This window comes from Mobula hypostoma, chromosome 8, assembly GCF_963921235.1.
Source record: "Mobula hypostoma chromosome 8, sMobHyp1.1, whole genome shotgun sequence".
In the NCBI taxonomy this organism is placed as follows: Eukaryota; Metazoa; Chordata; class Chondrichthyes; order Myliobatiformes; family Myliobatidae; genus Mobula; species Mobula hypostoma.
Genome location: NC_086104.1, coordinates 142,185,529 through 142,201,742, shown reverse-complemented (window position 1 = coordinate 142,201,742; position 16,214 = coordinate 142,185,529).

The window sequence follows — 16,214 nt, the reverse complement described above, 5'->3', positions numbered from 1 at the left end:
TGATGAGTTGGAGTACAGAGAGGAAATTAAGAACCTGGTGGCATGGTGTGAAGACAATAACCTATCCCTCAATGGCAGCAAGACGAAGGAGTTGGTTGTTGACTTCAGAAGGAGTAGCGGACCGCACGACCCCATTTACATTGGTGGTGTGCAAGTGGAACAGGTCAAAAGCTTTAAGTTCCTCAGGGTCAACATCACAAATGACCTGACTTGGTCCAACCAAGCAGAGTTCACTGCCAAAAAGGCCCACCAGCGCCTTTACTTCCTGAGAAAGCTGAAGAAATTTGGCCTGTCCCCTAAAACCCTCACTAATTTTTAGAGGTGCATCACAACCTGGTATGAAAGTTGTCTTGTCCAAGACCGGAAGAAGCTGCAGAAGATTGTGAACACAGCCCAGCACATCACACAAACCAATCTTCCATCTGTGGACTTACTTTACACCACATGTTGTCGGAGCAGTGCTGTCAGGATAATCAAGGACACGACCCACCCAGCCAACACACTTTTTGTCCCTCTTCCCTCCGGGAGAAGGCTCAGGAGCTTGAAGACCTATACGGCCAGATTTGGGAACAGCTTCTTTCCAACTGTGATAAGACTGCTGAATGGATCCTGACCCAGATCTGGGCCGTACCCTCCAAATATCCGGACCTGCCTCTCGGATTTTTGCACTACCTTACTTTCCCTTTTCTATTTTCTACTTATGATTTATAATTTAAATTTTTACTATTTACTATCAATTTGTACTCCAGGGAGTGTGAAGCGCAGAATCAAATATCGCTATGATGATTGTATGCTCTAGTATCAATTGTTTGGCGACAATAAAGTAAAGTAATTGGAGAGAAGCTTCTTGGGAAACTGAGAGATCTAAAAGTAGATAAATCACCTGGACCAGATGACGTACACTCTATCATCTGAAAGAGGCGGCTGAAGAGATTGTGGAGACATTAGTAATGATCTTTCAAGAATCACTAGATTCTGGAATGGTTCTGGAAGACTGGAAAATTGCGAATGTCACCCCACTCTTCAAGAAGGGAAAGAGGCAGAAGAAAGAAAACTGTAGGTCAATTAGTCTGACCTCAGTGGTTGGGAAGATGATGGAATCAATTAGTAAGGATGGGGTCTCAGGTACTTGGAGACACATGATAAATAGGCTGTAATCAGCATGGATTCCTCAAGGGAAATTCTTGCCTGACACGCCTGTTGGAATTCTTTGCAGAAATAACAAGCAAGATAGACAAAGGCGAATCAGGGTACTTGGATTTTCAGAAGGCCTTTGACAAGGTGTCACATATTAGGCTGCTTAACATGTTTCAAAACCAGGAAAGCTTGTACCTTTCCTACAAGTTACAAGGATTCGCATGATGGAATTGATGGCTTTGTTGCAAAGTTTGCAGATGATATGAAGACAGGTGGAGGGGCAGGAAGTTTTGAGGAAGTACAGAAGCCACAGAAGGACTTAGTCAGAATCATAGAATGGGCAAAGAAATGGCAGATTGAATACAGTGTTGGAAAGTGTATGATCATGCACTATGGTAGAGAAAATGAAAAGGTTGACTATTTTCTAAATGGAGAAAAAAAAACAAAAAACTGAGGTGCAAAGGAACTTGGAAGACTTCGTACAAGATTCACTGAAGGTTAATTTTCAGGTTGGGTCTGTGATGAGGAAGGCAAATGCGATGTTATCATTCATTTCAAGAGGACTAGAATATAAAAACAAAGTTGAGACTTTATAAGCACTGGCCTCACTTGGTGAGCTGTTTTGGACTCCTTAGCTTAGAAATCTTGTGCTGAAACTGGACAGTGTTCAAAAGAGGTTTACAAAAATTATTCCAGGATTGAACAGCTTGTCAAATGAAGAGTGTTTGATGACTCTGGGCCTTTATTCAGAATTCAGAAGAGTGAAGGGTAACCTCGTTGAAACCTATCAAATGGTGAAAGGCCTTAATGGAGTGGATGTGGAGAGGATGTTTCCTTTACTGGGAGAGTCTAGGACAAGAGGGCACAGCCTCAGAAGTGAGGGACATCCATTTAGATTGGACATGAGGACAAATTTCTTTCGCCGAAGGTGATGAATCCATAGAATTTGTTGCTACAGATAGCTGTAGTGGCCAAGTCATTGGGAATATTTAAAGTGGAAGTTGATAGGTTCTTGATTTGTCAGGGTGTGAAAGGTTATGGGGAGAAGGCGGGAGAATAGGTTTGAGAGGGAATATAGATCAGCCATGCTGAAATGGCACAGCAGACCTGATGGGCTGAATGGCCTAATTCTGCTCCTATCTCTTACGAACATTGATTCTATTGTATTTCTTTGTTCTATTCTGAATGCCTGCAAGACAATGAATTTCATGGTAGCATGTGGTGACATCCATATGTTCCTTCAATGTTCAAAGTTCAGAGTATGTTTATTATCAAATAATATATGCTGTATACAACTTGGAGATTTGTCTTCTTGCAGGCAGCCACAAAGCAAGGAAACCCAATAGAACCCATTCAAAGAAAATCCTCACACAACAAGGCTATCAAACACTTAATGGGTGATAAAAGAACAAACTGTGCAAACAATAAAAAGTGAACAAATAACATTAACCACAATGTCCCCAAACGTGAGTCCTCAGCACTGTGCTCATGGCAGTCCTTAACGCTGTGCTGATGGTCGCAGGCCACAGCTGCAGAGTCAGCCCAGTGCTGAAGTGCCCCAAGCAAATCATGCAAATAGTAAAAATGAAGTAAACAAAAATATAGGGGATATGAACATGAGAGTCCCTGAAAGCAAATCTCAAATAAATTTATTAAACATTAAACTTTGAATTGTTTTGAAAGCAGTTAACCTCATGGTAACACAATCACGAGAAAATCTGCAGAAGCCGGAAATCCAAGGCAACGCACACAAAATGCTGGAGGATCTCAGCAGGCCAGGCAGTGTCTATGGAAAGGAATAAACAGTCAACGTTTCAGGTCAGGGCTCTTCATCAGGACTTGTGATGAAGGGTCTCAGCTTGAAACATTGACTGCTTCTTCCTTTCCATGGATGCTACCCGGCCTGCTGAGTTCCTCCAGCACATTGTGCATGTAACCACATGGTAATCTGATTTATTTGAAACCTCATTACTCCTGGAGTGGCAGAGAGAAAAACTACTGCAATACTTCATACCAGTTAAGTATGGATACCAGTCAGATGGTGCTCTGCACAGTTCACTACCAAATCAGAGAGTGCACTGATTACATTGAGACTTCATAGGAGTTTTAAGAAGTACTAATTATCAACCAGTTACACAACTAAAAGGGCATAACATAGCAATTAAATCTTTGTTTTGATTCTGTGAATGGCAAATTACTATGTACTTCTCAAGAGCAGAAATAGGAAGCTTTCTAAGAATCAGATTAATTCCCAAAAAGTGTTAATTGAAAAACAGATGGTTTTGTAACACCAATTTAATTTTTAATATTATTTCCAACCATGCAAATTTGGTAGAATTAATAAACAATCCAAGTTTGTCTTTAGAATATTGGACCTTTGCAAAAGTAGAACTGTGAATCTATGGCTTTGTTTCCTGCAAAGTTCAAAGTAAATTTATTGTCAAGGTACATATATATCACCATATAGAACTCTGAGATTCATTTTCTTCAATAAACCTATAGAATAATAACCATAGCAAAATCAATAAAAGTCCATATCAACTTAAGCGTTCAACCGGTGTGCAAATACAAAGAGAAAGAAATAATAATAAATAAATAGGCAATAAACATAGGGAACATGAGATGTAGAGTCCTTGAAAGTGAGTCCATTGGTTGTGGGAACATTTCAATAATGGGGCAAGTGAAGGTGAGTGAAGTTATCCCCTTTGTTTCATGAGCCTGATGGTTAGGGGATAGAAACTCAGAACAGAATCAGAATCAGATTTATTATCACTGGGGTGTGACGTGAAATTTGTTCTCTCAGCAGCAGCAGTTCAATGCAATACATAATCTAGCAGAGAGAGAAAAAAATAATAAATAAAATAAAAATAATAATAACAATAAATAAATGAATAAATCAATCATTTTAAAAATGTGCAAAAACAGAAATACTGTATATTAAAAAAAAGTGGTAGTGTCCAAAGATTCAATGTCCACCCAGCAATTGGATGGCAGAGGGGAAGCAGAATTTTTCCTGAACCTGGTGGTGTGAGTTCTGAGGCTCCGGTACCTTCTTTCTAAGAAGGGATCATGTCTTAGGTGGTGGGGATCACTAATGATGGAGTCGCACCTACAAGTTGAGGGACTGCCAATGATTCACTGAGGTTATATCAACACATGCTAAAGCAGAAAGATAAATGACTCTGTGTTTTATTCTGAGCTATTCCTCCTACCCCGTCATTATAATATCACTATTTCACCTAGGGCAAGGATAAATCCAGCAAGAAATCGTGCTTGCAAATAGGACTGAGAATCTGCAGCGAGTTGTTGACATCTGATCACTTTTCCCAGTGATTAACCCTGACCTGCTTTGCATGATATTCACTATTTTGTCCTGTACATCAACCATGAAATTCCTTTCAACAATTGCTGATGGTGGCTCAGAGTCACTGTCATATTTAAGCTGCCATTTAAAAGGGTGGTAGTGTTGTAGAAGCGCCTGGCACTAATGCAGTTATCACCAGGCTCTCTCTGTTGTGTTAATCCAAAGTTGCCTGTTTTATTATAGTTAATATTTCAAATGCTGACATATGAAGTCTACCTTCTCCCAGGGGTCAATGTACCCCTTGAGCGTTTCAGAGAGCCTTGTACTAATGCAGCACTTATCAGGATGTAAAATTAACAAAGGCTACAAGTAAATTATTATAGCAACACACATAAAAGTTGCTGGTGAACGCAGCAGGCCAGGCAGCATCTCTAGGAAGAGGTGCAGTCGACGTTTCAGGCCGAGACCCTTCGTCAGGACTAACTGAAGGAAGAGTGAGTAAGGTATTTGAAAGTTGGAGTGGGAGGGGGAGATCCAAAATGATAGGAGGAGACAGGAGGGGGAGGGATGGAGCCAAGAGCTGGACAGGTGATAGGCAAAAGGGGATACGAGAGGATCATGGGACAGGAGGTCCGGGAAGAAAGACAAGGAGGTGGGGGGGGGGGGGACCCAGAGGATGGGCAAGAGGTATATTCAGAGGGACAGAGGGAGAAAAAGGAGAGTGAGAGAAAGAATGTGTTTATAAAAATAAGTAACAGATGGGGTACGATGGGGAGGTGGGGCATTAGCGGAAGTTAGAGAAGTCGATGTTCATGCCATCAGGTTGGAGGCTACCCAGACGGAATATAAGGTGTTGTTCCTCCAACCTGAGTGTGGCTTCATCTTTACAGTAGAGGAGGCCGTGGATAGACATGTCAGAATGGGAATGGGATGTGGAATTAAAATGTGTGGCCACTGGAAGATCCTACTTTCTCTGGCGGACAGAGCGTAGATGTTCAGCAAAGCGGTCTCCCAGTCTGCGTCGGGTCTCGCCAATATATAAAAGGCCATATCAGGAGCACCGGACGCAGTATATCACCCCAGCCAACTCACAGGTGAAGTGTTGCCTCACCTGGAAGGACTGTTTGGGGCCCTGAATGGTGGTAAGGGAGGAAGTGTAAGGGCATGTATAGCACTTGTTCCGCTTACATGGATAAGTGCCAGGAGGGAGATCAGTGGGGAGGGATGTGGGGGACGAATGGACAAGGGAGTTGCGTAGGGAGCGATCCCTGCGGAATGCAGAGAGAGGCGGGGAGGGAAAGATGTGCTTAGTGGTGGGATCCCGTTGCATCGTTTAAACCACACCAATACAAATGAATGATTATGTACAGTACAAATGATTTACCCTGAAAGTCAAAGAAACAATTTTGATTGTAGGACATTATTTCACGGAACCTTCCACTTGCATTAAAGGATCACAGAATCATAGAAGAAGTACAAGAAAGAAAGAGACCAATCTGTTCTCCGTGTCTGTCCTAGTTGAGAAAGAACTACAGAGTCCAATGTAGGGTTGGCATTGTAGCGTAGCAGTTAGTGTAATGCTTTTACATGGTTCAGATGTACCATGAACAGCATTCTAACTGGCTGCATCACCTTTTTGTATCGGGGAGGAGGAAGGAGGTACTGCACAAGATCGAATTAAGCTGCAGAGAGGTGTAAATGCAGTCAGCTCCATCTTGGACACCAGCTTCCATAGTATCAAGGACAACTTCAAGGAGTGATGCCACAAAAAAGCCGGCATCCATACTTCATACTTTATACTTTATTGTCGCCAAACAATTGATACTAGAACATACAATCATCACAGCGATATTTGATTCTGCGCTTCCCGCTCCCTGGATTACAAATATTAAATATTAAACATATTAAAAATAGTAAAAATTAGTAAATATAAAAATTTAAATCATATATCATAAATAGAAAATAGAAAAGGGAAAGTAAGGTAGTGCAAAAACACCCGAGAGGCAGGTCCGGATATTTGGAGGGTACAGCCCAGATCCGGGTCAGGATCAGTTCAGCAGTCTTATCACAGTTGGAAAGAAGCTGTTCCCAAATCTGGCCGTACGAGTCTTCAAGCTCCCCATGTCTAAGGACTCCCATCACTCAGGACATGCCCTCTTTTTATTGCTACCATCAGGAAGGAAATCCAGAAGCCTGAAGTGTGTGTATAACTTACTGTAATTTGCAGATTTTTTCTCTTTTTTTATATATATTGCATTGCACTGCTGCTGCAAAGACAACAAATTTCACAGCATGCGCTGGTGATATGAGACTTGATTCTGATTCTGACGCAATGAATTGGTCCGGCTCAATTCCTCCACTGCTGAAAGGAGTTTGTAAGTTCTCCCCATGACTGTCTGGGTTTCCTCCAGGTGCTCTGGTTTCTTCCCACATTCCAAAGACGAAGGGGTAGTCGATTAATTGGTCATATGTGTGTAATTGGGTGGCACATGCTCACTGGGAAAGAACAACCTGTTACTGTGCTGTGCCTCTAAGTAAAAAAGTAATCCAGCCACTATTTCTGCCACATGGTCCTCAGCATTACAGGCCACAGCTCTTCAAGAGCACGCCCAACTAAACAGAGCAAGGGTTTTTCTGTCTTAACTACTCTTTCAGTCATTGAGTTCCACGTCCCTATCACAATCTGGGACTGGTGTAGGGAAAAGAGTAATGAGAGCTAATGATTAGTAAATAGGGATATCTCTATTGCCCATAACGCTGCTGGCATTTCAGGCAGCAATGAAGGTCCTTCATCTCTGGCGGTGTTCAGAATCAGGTTTCTTATCATCGGCATGTGTTGTGAAATTTGTTAACTTAGCAGCAGCAGTTCTATACAATACATAAGATCGAAGAAAACCAATTACAGTATACTTACATTGAATAGATTAAGATCATGCAAAATCAGAAATAATATATATTTAAGTGAGGGTAGTGTTCACGGGTTCGATGTCCATTTAGGGATTGGATGGCAGAGGGGAAGAAGCTGTTCTGCTTCAGTACCTCCAACCTCATGGTAACAATGAGAAAAGGGCATGCCCTGGGTGCTGGGGGACCTTAATAATGGACACTGCCTTTCTGAGACACCACTCCTTGAAGACGCCCTGAGTACTTTGTAGACTAGTGCTCAAGATGGAGCCAACTAAATTTGCGGCCCACTGCAGCTTTTTTTCAGTCCTGTGTAGTAGCCACGCTCCCCCGCCCCCCATACCAGACAGTGATGCAGCCTGTCAGAATGCTCTCCATAATACATCTATAGAAGTTTTTGAGTGTTTTTGTTGACATACCAAATCTCTTCAAACTCCTGATGAAGTATAGTCTCTGCCTTGCCTTCTTTACAATTGCATTGATATGTCGGGACCAGGTTAGTTCCTCAGAGCTCTGGACATCCAGGAACTTGAAACCGCTTATTCTCCCCACTTCTGATCCCTCTATAAGGACTTCCTTCATCATGTCAGTAGCTCTGTTTTCACTACTGTCAGTCATTCAAGTCATAGGTAGAGACTCAGAAATACTGTCGCACTCAGGTGCAGAAGAATTCTTCATTGTTGTTTCATAACAGTTTTGTTTTACTTGTCAGGGTTGTTAACCATGAGCTGAACTTCCGAACCTGAGGGAGCGGTGGACCACTATTAGTCTGGCCTCTACCCTTTGATTTATTTGGCATGGGTGACCCTATCAAGTGCCAAAGCATAAGGCCCTGACTCCAAGCAAGATAGCTCTCAGGGTCACTGAGGCATGCAAGCCTCCAAATCCTACAACAAGGTTGGAGTCCTCTTGGAGGAAATAGAGATATGGATCGAGCTAATGTGGTATCAGGGAACCGCAAATAAAGCCTAGAAGTAGATAAAAGGAATGCAGCAGATACAACACCCAAGTTTCAGGAACTTCGCTAATTATGTTGTAAATTGTGCCCATTATTGTAATAGAAAATTGGATTTGCTGTTAGACCTGTGGATAATCATTTTATTCTGTAATCAGGACCTAGTCTGTTATTTTAACTAAGTCTTCCCTGTAGTCACCATTCTGCTATCAAAATGTGGTTTTATTCGTTATTTCTTGCACCAAATTCATACTCAGGGAGATCAACTTTGACCGGTCTACTGGTGCGCAGCAACTTTTAATAAGTTGCTCATTATTTTAAATGCAAACTCCTAAACTGGGTAAAAATATATATATTTCCCCACCTCCATGCCAGTCATGCGACTAACTACTTTCATATGCCCCTTCCCCCTTCCCACTTACTCTACCCAGGCCCTTCAGAGCTTACAAACCTCAATTAAGTCCGATTTCCCGGAGGATCAATAAAGTATGACTATGACTATGACTATAAGTCACCACTCAGCCTCTTCTGTTCAGAAAGACCAGTAACCCCAGTGCATTCAATCTTAACTCAGAATCAGAATCAGAATCAGGTTTACTTATCACCGGCAAATGTCATGAAATTCGTTAACTTTGCGGCAGCAGCGCAATGTAATGCATAGGAAATTGCCTTTTAAACTCACGAGAGATCATAAGCCATCAACTTTTTGCTGTTGATCTTTCTGTAGCAAGCAATTTCTTTTTTTCGAGGTCGAGTTGCTAGCTCGACGCTCAACCCAGCACGGAGGGAAAGCATGCCGGGGACCCGGCTGGAGTCGAACTCGGGAGCCTTCGCTCCGAAGCCCGGCGCTGATGCCACTATGCCACCAGCCGGCTACAAATGTAATGTATGGTAATATAGAAAAAAAACTGTGAATTACATGTAGGGTTCTCAGTAATATTAGCTGGACTGTTAACTGTTAATCGCTTATTACCAAAATGGCTTCTCGTACTGTTAACTGCTGAGCAAGGGGTTCTCTGTAACAGCAATGTTTGGGTTATACTATGTGATAATGGAAATTGTATTCATTTGCTAGTCAATGGAAGTTGTGTTATGTTATCTTGTATATGTGTGCTGAGTTGAGGAGCGCGGGCTTTTACAGGAGGCGTGCGGAGAGGACGGACGTGCGGGGAACAGACAGTGGTTCCAGGGCAGCAGATACTGGACTTCGGAGGTTCAGATGGTGGCCGGAGTCTCGGAAGGATGTTGTGGATGGAATCGGAGGTGTGAGCTCCAACGTATTAAAATCTTATGTGCCCAAAACTGATAAGTTACCTTTCTGGTGCCTTTTCTTTTAGTTGTTGCTACTAACCCATCACCAAAATTTGCTATAAAGTATAATTCTTTACTCGCACTTGGTATATTGTTTCATATTTGTGTTGTGGCTGATCATTGGGTGCCTCACACCGTATCCACATCAAAGCATTTGCACTGTTTGGCGGGGTCGATAGCTATTCACCCTTGGCAATGGGAGTCAGCTGGGGCAAAGGCCGTATAAATAGTTAAATTAAATAAGTAGTAAGTAGTGTAAAAACTAAATTAAAAGAGTAGTGAGGGAGTGTTCATAGGTTCAATGTCCATTTAGAAATCGGATGGCAGAGGAGAAGAAGCTGTTCCTGAATCGCTGAGTGTGTGCCTACTGGCTTCTGTACCTCCTTCCTGATGGTAACAACGAGAAGAGGGCATGCCCTGGGTGGTGGAGGTCTTTATTGATGGTTGCCGCCTTCTTGAGGCACCACTCCTTGAAGATGTCTTAGATACTATGGAGGCTAGTGCCCATGATGAAGCTGACTAATTTTGCGTCTCTCTGCAGCTTACTTCGATCCTGTGCTGTAGCCCCCAACAACCCCTCCCCCACCAATACCAGATGGAGTGTTCTCCACGGTACCTTTGTAGGAACTTGCTGGTGTTTTAAGTGATGTACCAAAATCTCCTCAAACACCTATGATGAGGCCAGATTTGGAGTATTGTGTACAGTTCTGGTCACCGAATTATAGGAAGGATGTCAACAAAATAGAGAAAGTACAGAGGAGATTTACTAGAATGTTACCTGGGTTCCAGTACCTAAGTTACACAGAAAGGTTGAACAAGTTAGGTCTTTATTCTTTGGAGTGTAGAAGGTTGAGGGGGGACTTGATAGAGGTATTTAAAATTATGAGGGGGATAGATAGAGTTGACATAGATGGGCTTTTTCCATTGAGAGTAGGGGAGATTCAAACAAGAGGACATGAGTTGAGAGTTAAGGGGCAAAAGTTTAACGGTAACACGAGGGGGAACTTCTTTACTCAGAGGGTGGTAGCTGAGTGGAACGAGTGGTAGAGGCAGGTTCGATTTTGTCATTTAAAAAAAAATTGTATAGGTTTATGGACAGGAAAAGAATGGAGGGTTATGGGCTGAGTGCAGGTAGATGGGACTAGGTGAGAATAAGCGTTCAGCATGGACTAGAAGGGCCAAGATGGCCTGTTTCCGTACTGTAATTGTTATATGGTTATATGGAAATATAGCCGCTGTCTTGCCTTCTTTTAGCTCCATTGATATGTTGGGACCAGGTTAGGTCCTCAGAGATACGGACACCCAGGAACTTGAGCTACAGTTTTACACTCTCAGCATCTCCTTTGCATCATCTCATGCCTTCCTGTAGAATGATGGACTGGCTATGTAAAAATCTTGAATATTACATTAAATGTTGTCAGTTCACTTTCAGTGAAGTACAAGGAGTCAAGCATATGATAATTGGATTTACCAGATCAAAAAATGTGAAGAAAGTATGAAATATGCAGGATTGTATTAAAGGCTGGCGTATTATCTCCTCAGTCGTTAACTGATCATTCCAATTAGCACTGCACTTCCCCATAAGCATCTTTTTACAAGATAAGTCATTATTAGGATGGCTATTAAACCAACTGAGAAGGGTGGATGGCAGGGATAACCAAAACAAACCTTAAAATAACACCAGACCTTTTAGTAATGATATTGAAAATCATCTTTTTTCCAAGGGTAATCAAGATCTCACTGTAGAGAGCTAAGTTAAAAAGCATTGATAGATTCTAAATAGAAGCATTAAAATAAAAGAATGCCTCACACCAAAGATTAGTGGCAGGAACAGGAAAGGAGAGGCAGTGGTTAACAGAGATAAGATGCAGATGAGTTTTGAATGGTGGAACAGGCCTGAAATATTCAGCAGCTCACTCCTATGACGTGCCGGTTTAATATCAAAGGTCTTAAGGTGGATAAGTCACCTGGGCCAAATGTCCTACATCCCAGAGTCCTGAGAGAGGTTGCTGAGGAGATAACAGATCTTTCAAGAATCACTTGATTTCTGGCATGGTCCACTCTTTAAGAAGGGAGGAAGGCAAAAGAAAGGAAATTATAGGCCAGATAGCCTAACCTCAGTGGTTGGGAAAGTGTTGGAGTCTGTTATTAAGAGTGAGGTTTCATGGTACTTGGAGACTAATGATAAAATAAGTGAAAGTCAGCATGGTTTTCTTTGAGGAAGTAACAAGCAGGGTGGACAAAGGAGAGGCAGTGGATGCCATTTACTTGGATTTTCAGAATGCATTTGATAAGGTGCCACACATGAGGCTGCTTAACAGGATAAAATCCTATGGCGTTACAGGCAAGATACTGGCATGGACAACAAAATGGCTGACAGGCAGGAGGCAGTGAGTGGGAATAAAAGGGGCTTTTCTGGTTGGCTTCCAGTGACTACTGGTGTTCCTCAGGGGTCAGTATTAGGACTACTGCTTTTCATATTGTCAATAATTTTGATAATGGAGTTGATAGCTTTGTGGTAAAGTTTGCGGATGATACGAAGATAGGGTGAGGGGTAGGTAGTGCTGAGGAAGCAACGCGATTGCAGCAGGACTTAAACAAATTGGAAGAATGGGCAAAAAAGTGGCAGATGGAGTACAGTGTTGGGAAATGTATGATAATGCATTTTGGTAAAAGGAACAATGATGCAGATTATTATCTAAATGCAGAGAAGTTTCAAACATCAGAGATGCAGAGGAACTTGGGAGTCCTCGTGCAAGATTCCCTGAAGGTTAATTTACAGGTTGAGCCTGTATTAAAGAAGGCAATTGCAATGTTGGCATTTATTTCAAGGGGAATAGAATATAAAAGCAAAGAGATAACGCTAAGCCTTTATAAGACAGTTTTTGGCCCCATATCTCAGAAAGGATGTGAGAGTCCAGAGGAGGTTTATGATGATGATTCTGGGAATGTAGGAGTGAACATATGAGGAGCATTTGGCAGCTTTAGATCTGTACTCACTGAAATTTAGAAGAATGCGGAGGATCTCATTGAAACCTACTGAATGTTGAAAGGACTAGATAGGATGGATGTGGAGAGGATGTTTCCTATGGTGGGGGTATCCAGGACTAGAAGGCACAGCCTCAAAACTGAGGAGCGACCCTTTAGAGCAGAGATGAGGAGGAATTTTTTTTTACCAAAGAGTTGTAAATCTTGTGGAATGCTCTGCCACAGACTACGGTGGAGGCCAAGTCCATGCATCAATTTAAGGCGGAAGTTGATCATTTCCTGATTGGTAGGGGCATCGAAGGATATGGCGAGAAGGCAGCTGTTTAGGGTTGAGTGGGATCTGGGATCAGCCATGACAAATTGATGGAGCAGATGCAATGGACTGAACAGCCTAATTATGCTCCTATGTCTTATGGTCTTATGGGAGGGAGGGAGTGGGTTGTAGTGGGGATGAGTTGGCAAAGGCATGCATCTCAAATAGCCTCCGACAACCAAGTTCAGCTTCTGGCTTTCATGTGTGGCTTGGCTACCAAGCCCAGCTGAACTATATCTACTGACAGGAGAAGGGGCAAAGCAGTATTACTGATGCCTTAAAACTAGACACTTTGGGCAGATGGGGCTCATCAGCTGTGGTTAGCAGGTCTTCTAGGAGAAGGAAAACTCTGATTTCAAACCTCCGCTGCTTTGTGCTAAACCTTCTCATGGGGAAGGCTTCGAAAGTAAACCCAGAGGTAATGATAGAGCTCTGGAAGATTATAAGGCTAGCAGGAAGGAGCTTAAGAATGAAATTAGGAGAGTCAGAAGGGGCCATGAGAAGGCCTTGGCAAACAGGATTAAGGAAAACCCCAAAGCATTCTACAAGTATGCGAAGAGCAAGAGGATAAGACATGAGAGATTAGGGCCAACCAAGTGTGACAGTGGAAAAGTGTGTATGGAACCTGAGAAGATAGCAGAGGTATTTAATGAATACTTTGCTTCAGTGTTCACTACGGAAAAGGAACTTGGTGATTGTAGGAATGACTTACAGCGGACTGAAAAGCTTGAGAATATAGACATTAAGAAAGAGGATGTGCTGGAGCTTTTGGAAAGCATCAAGTTGGATAAGTCACCAGGACTGGATGAGATATACACTAGGCTACTGTGGGAGGAGAGAAAGGAGATTGCTGAGCCTCTGGCGATGATCGGGATGAATGGGGATGGGAGAATTCCGGAGAATTGGAGGGTTGCAGATGTTGTTCCCTTATTCAAGAAAGGGAGTAGGGATAGCCCAGGGAATTATAGACCAATGAGTCTTACCTCAGTGGTTGGCAAGTTGATGGAGAAGATCCTGAGAGACAGGATTTATGAACATTTGGAGAGGCATAATATGATTAGGAATAGTCAGAATGGCTTTGTCAGAGGCAGATAATGCCTTACAAGTCTGATTGAATTTTTTGAGGATGTGACTAAACACATTGATGAAGGTAGATTCCTAGATGAAGTGTATATGGATTTCAGCAAGGCATTTGATAAGGTATCCCATGCAAGGCTTATTGAGAAAGTAAGGAGGCATGGGATCCAAGGGGACATTGCTTTGTGGATCCAGAACTGGCTTGCCCACAGAAGCCAAAGAGTGGTTGTGGACAGGTCATTTTCTGTATGGAGGTCGGTAACCACTGGTGTACCTCAGGGATCTGTTCTGGGACCCCTTCACTTCCTGATGATTATAAGTGACTAGGCAGAGGAAGTGGAGGGATGGGTTAGTAAATCTGCTGATAAGACAAATTTTGGTGGTGTTGTCAATAGTGTGGAGGGCTGTCAGATGTTACAGCGGGACATAGATAGGATTCAAAACTGGACTGAGAAGTGGCAGATGGAGTTCAACCCAGATAAGTATGAGGTAGTTTATTTTGGTGGATCAAATATGATGGCAGAATATAGTATTAATGGTAAGACTCTTGGCAGTGTGGAGGATCAGAGGGTCCTTGGGGTCCGAATCCATAGGACACTCAAAGCTGCTGTGCAGGTTGACTCTGTGATTAAGAAGACATACAGTGCATTGGCCTTCATCAACGTGGGATTGAGCTTAAGAGCCAAGAGGTAATGTTATAGCTATATAGGACCCTGGTCAGACTGCACTTGGGATACTGTGGTCAGTTCTGGTCACTTCACTACAGGAAGGATATGGAAACTATAGAAAGGGTGCAGAGGAGATTTACAAGGATGTTGCCTGGATTGGGAAGTATGCCTTACCAGAATAGGTTGAATGAACTTGGTCTTTTCTCCTTGGAGTGACGGAGGATGAGAGGTGACCTGATAGAGGTGTATAAGATGTTGAGGGGCATTGATCATGTGGATAGTCAGGGGCTTTTTCCAAAGGCTGAAATGACTAACACAAGAGGGCACAGTTTTAAGGTGCTTGGAAGTAGGTACAGAGGAGACGTCAAGGGTAAGTTTTTTACACAGAGAGTGGTGAGTGCTTGGAGTGGGCTGCCAGCTACGGTGGTGGAGGTGGAAACAAAAGGGTCTTTTAAGAGACTCTTGAATAGGTACATGGAGCTTAAAAGAATAGAGGGCGATGGGTTACGTTGCCTCTAAGCTGTGCGCGTGTGCGCGTGCACACACATTTTTCAATCAGCGCACATAGGAAATGAGTGTGCACACAAAAGGTTGGTTACCTAAAATAATGTAGTAATTAATAACTATAATTATTGAAAATACTGTAATCTTTCAGCTAAATGTTTCTGTTAACTAGTTAGTCGGTTTTTCAAATACCACAATGCACATCACTAATTTACGTCACCTCACCTTTCCTGTTCCGTTTTGTACAGCAGCATCACGGCGGCAGCCATCTTTGGCGGACAGTGTTTATATCGTAAAGTTTACAAAGATCTGTTTCAAATCCTGTAGATAGCTTACTAAGTTTTCATTGAAAAAGATCAGTCAAATGACCCTGTGGCTAAATACTGTCACAAGAAATTGATAAACATCACATGCAAAGTAGCTTTACAGGTTTTAAGTGATGTCTTTGATGAACTGGCTGCACTGTGCAAGATTCTGCAAAAGAGTGGCCTGACACCAATTGATTCACTTCATTTTGCGCGAGGCAGAATTAACAAGATAAGGAAGCGGTATCTGGGAGACAATGCTTCGTGGAGTGACAAAGTTGAAGTTTTGCTAAGCCAACAACGTGAAGAAAACGTCACAGTAGATACAAGTTCACAATTGACATTTATAAATAGTCTTTGTGTTCATTTAGAAGAAAGGTTTCCTGAAGATGAGGTACAATAATGGTCAGCTTCTGATATCTCCACAATCGCAGATTGTGACTTCACATTTGGCGATGAACAAGTTAATGCCTTATGTCTAAAATATCATGATTTTCTAGCTGAAAATACTGTAATGGTTAGACAGTTTAATGACGTCAAATTTTCCATGCAAGAAAAAATTAAATCCAATCTGATTTCAAACTTTGCTCAAATGGTGGCATTTGTACTACAAAATGAAATGTTTTGCGACCTTGAACAGTTGATGGACATTGGGGGAACCTTTCTTGTATCTAATGCGGACTGTGAGTGAGGTTTTAGGCTACTGAATCAACTCTAAAACAAGCTGAGACCCGTTTAGGTGAATGTC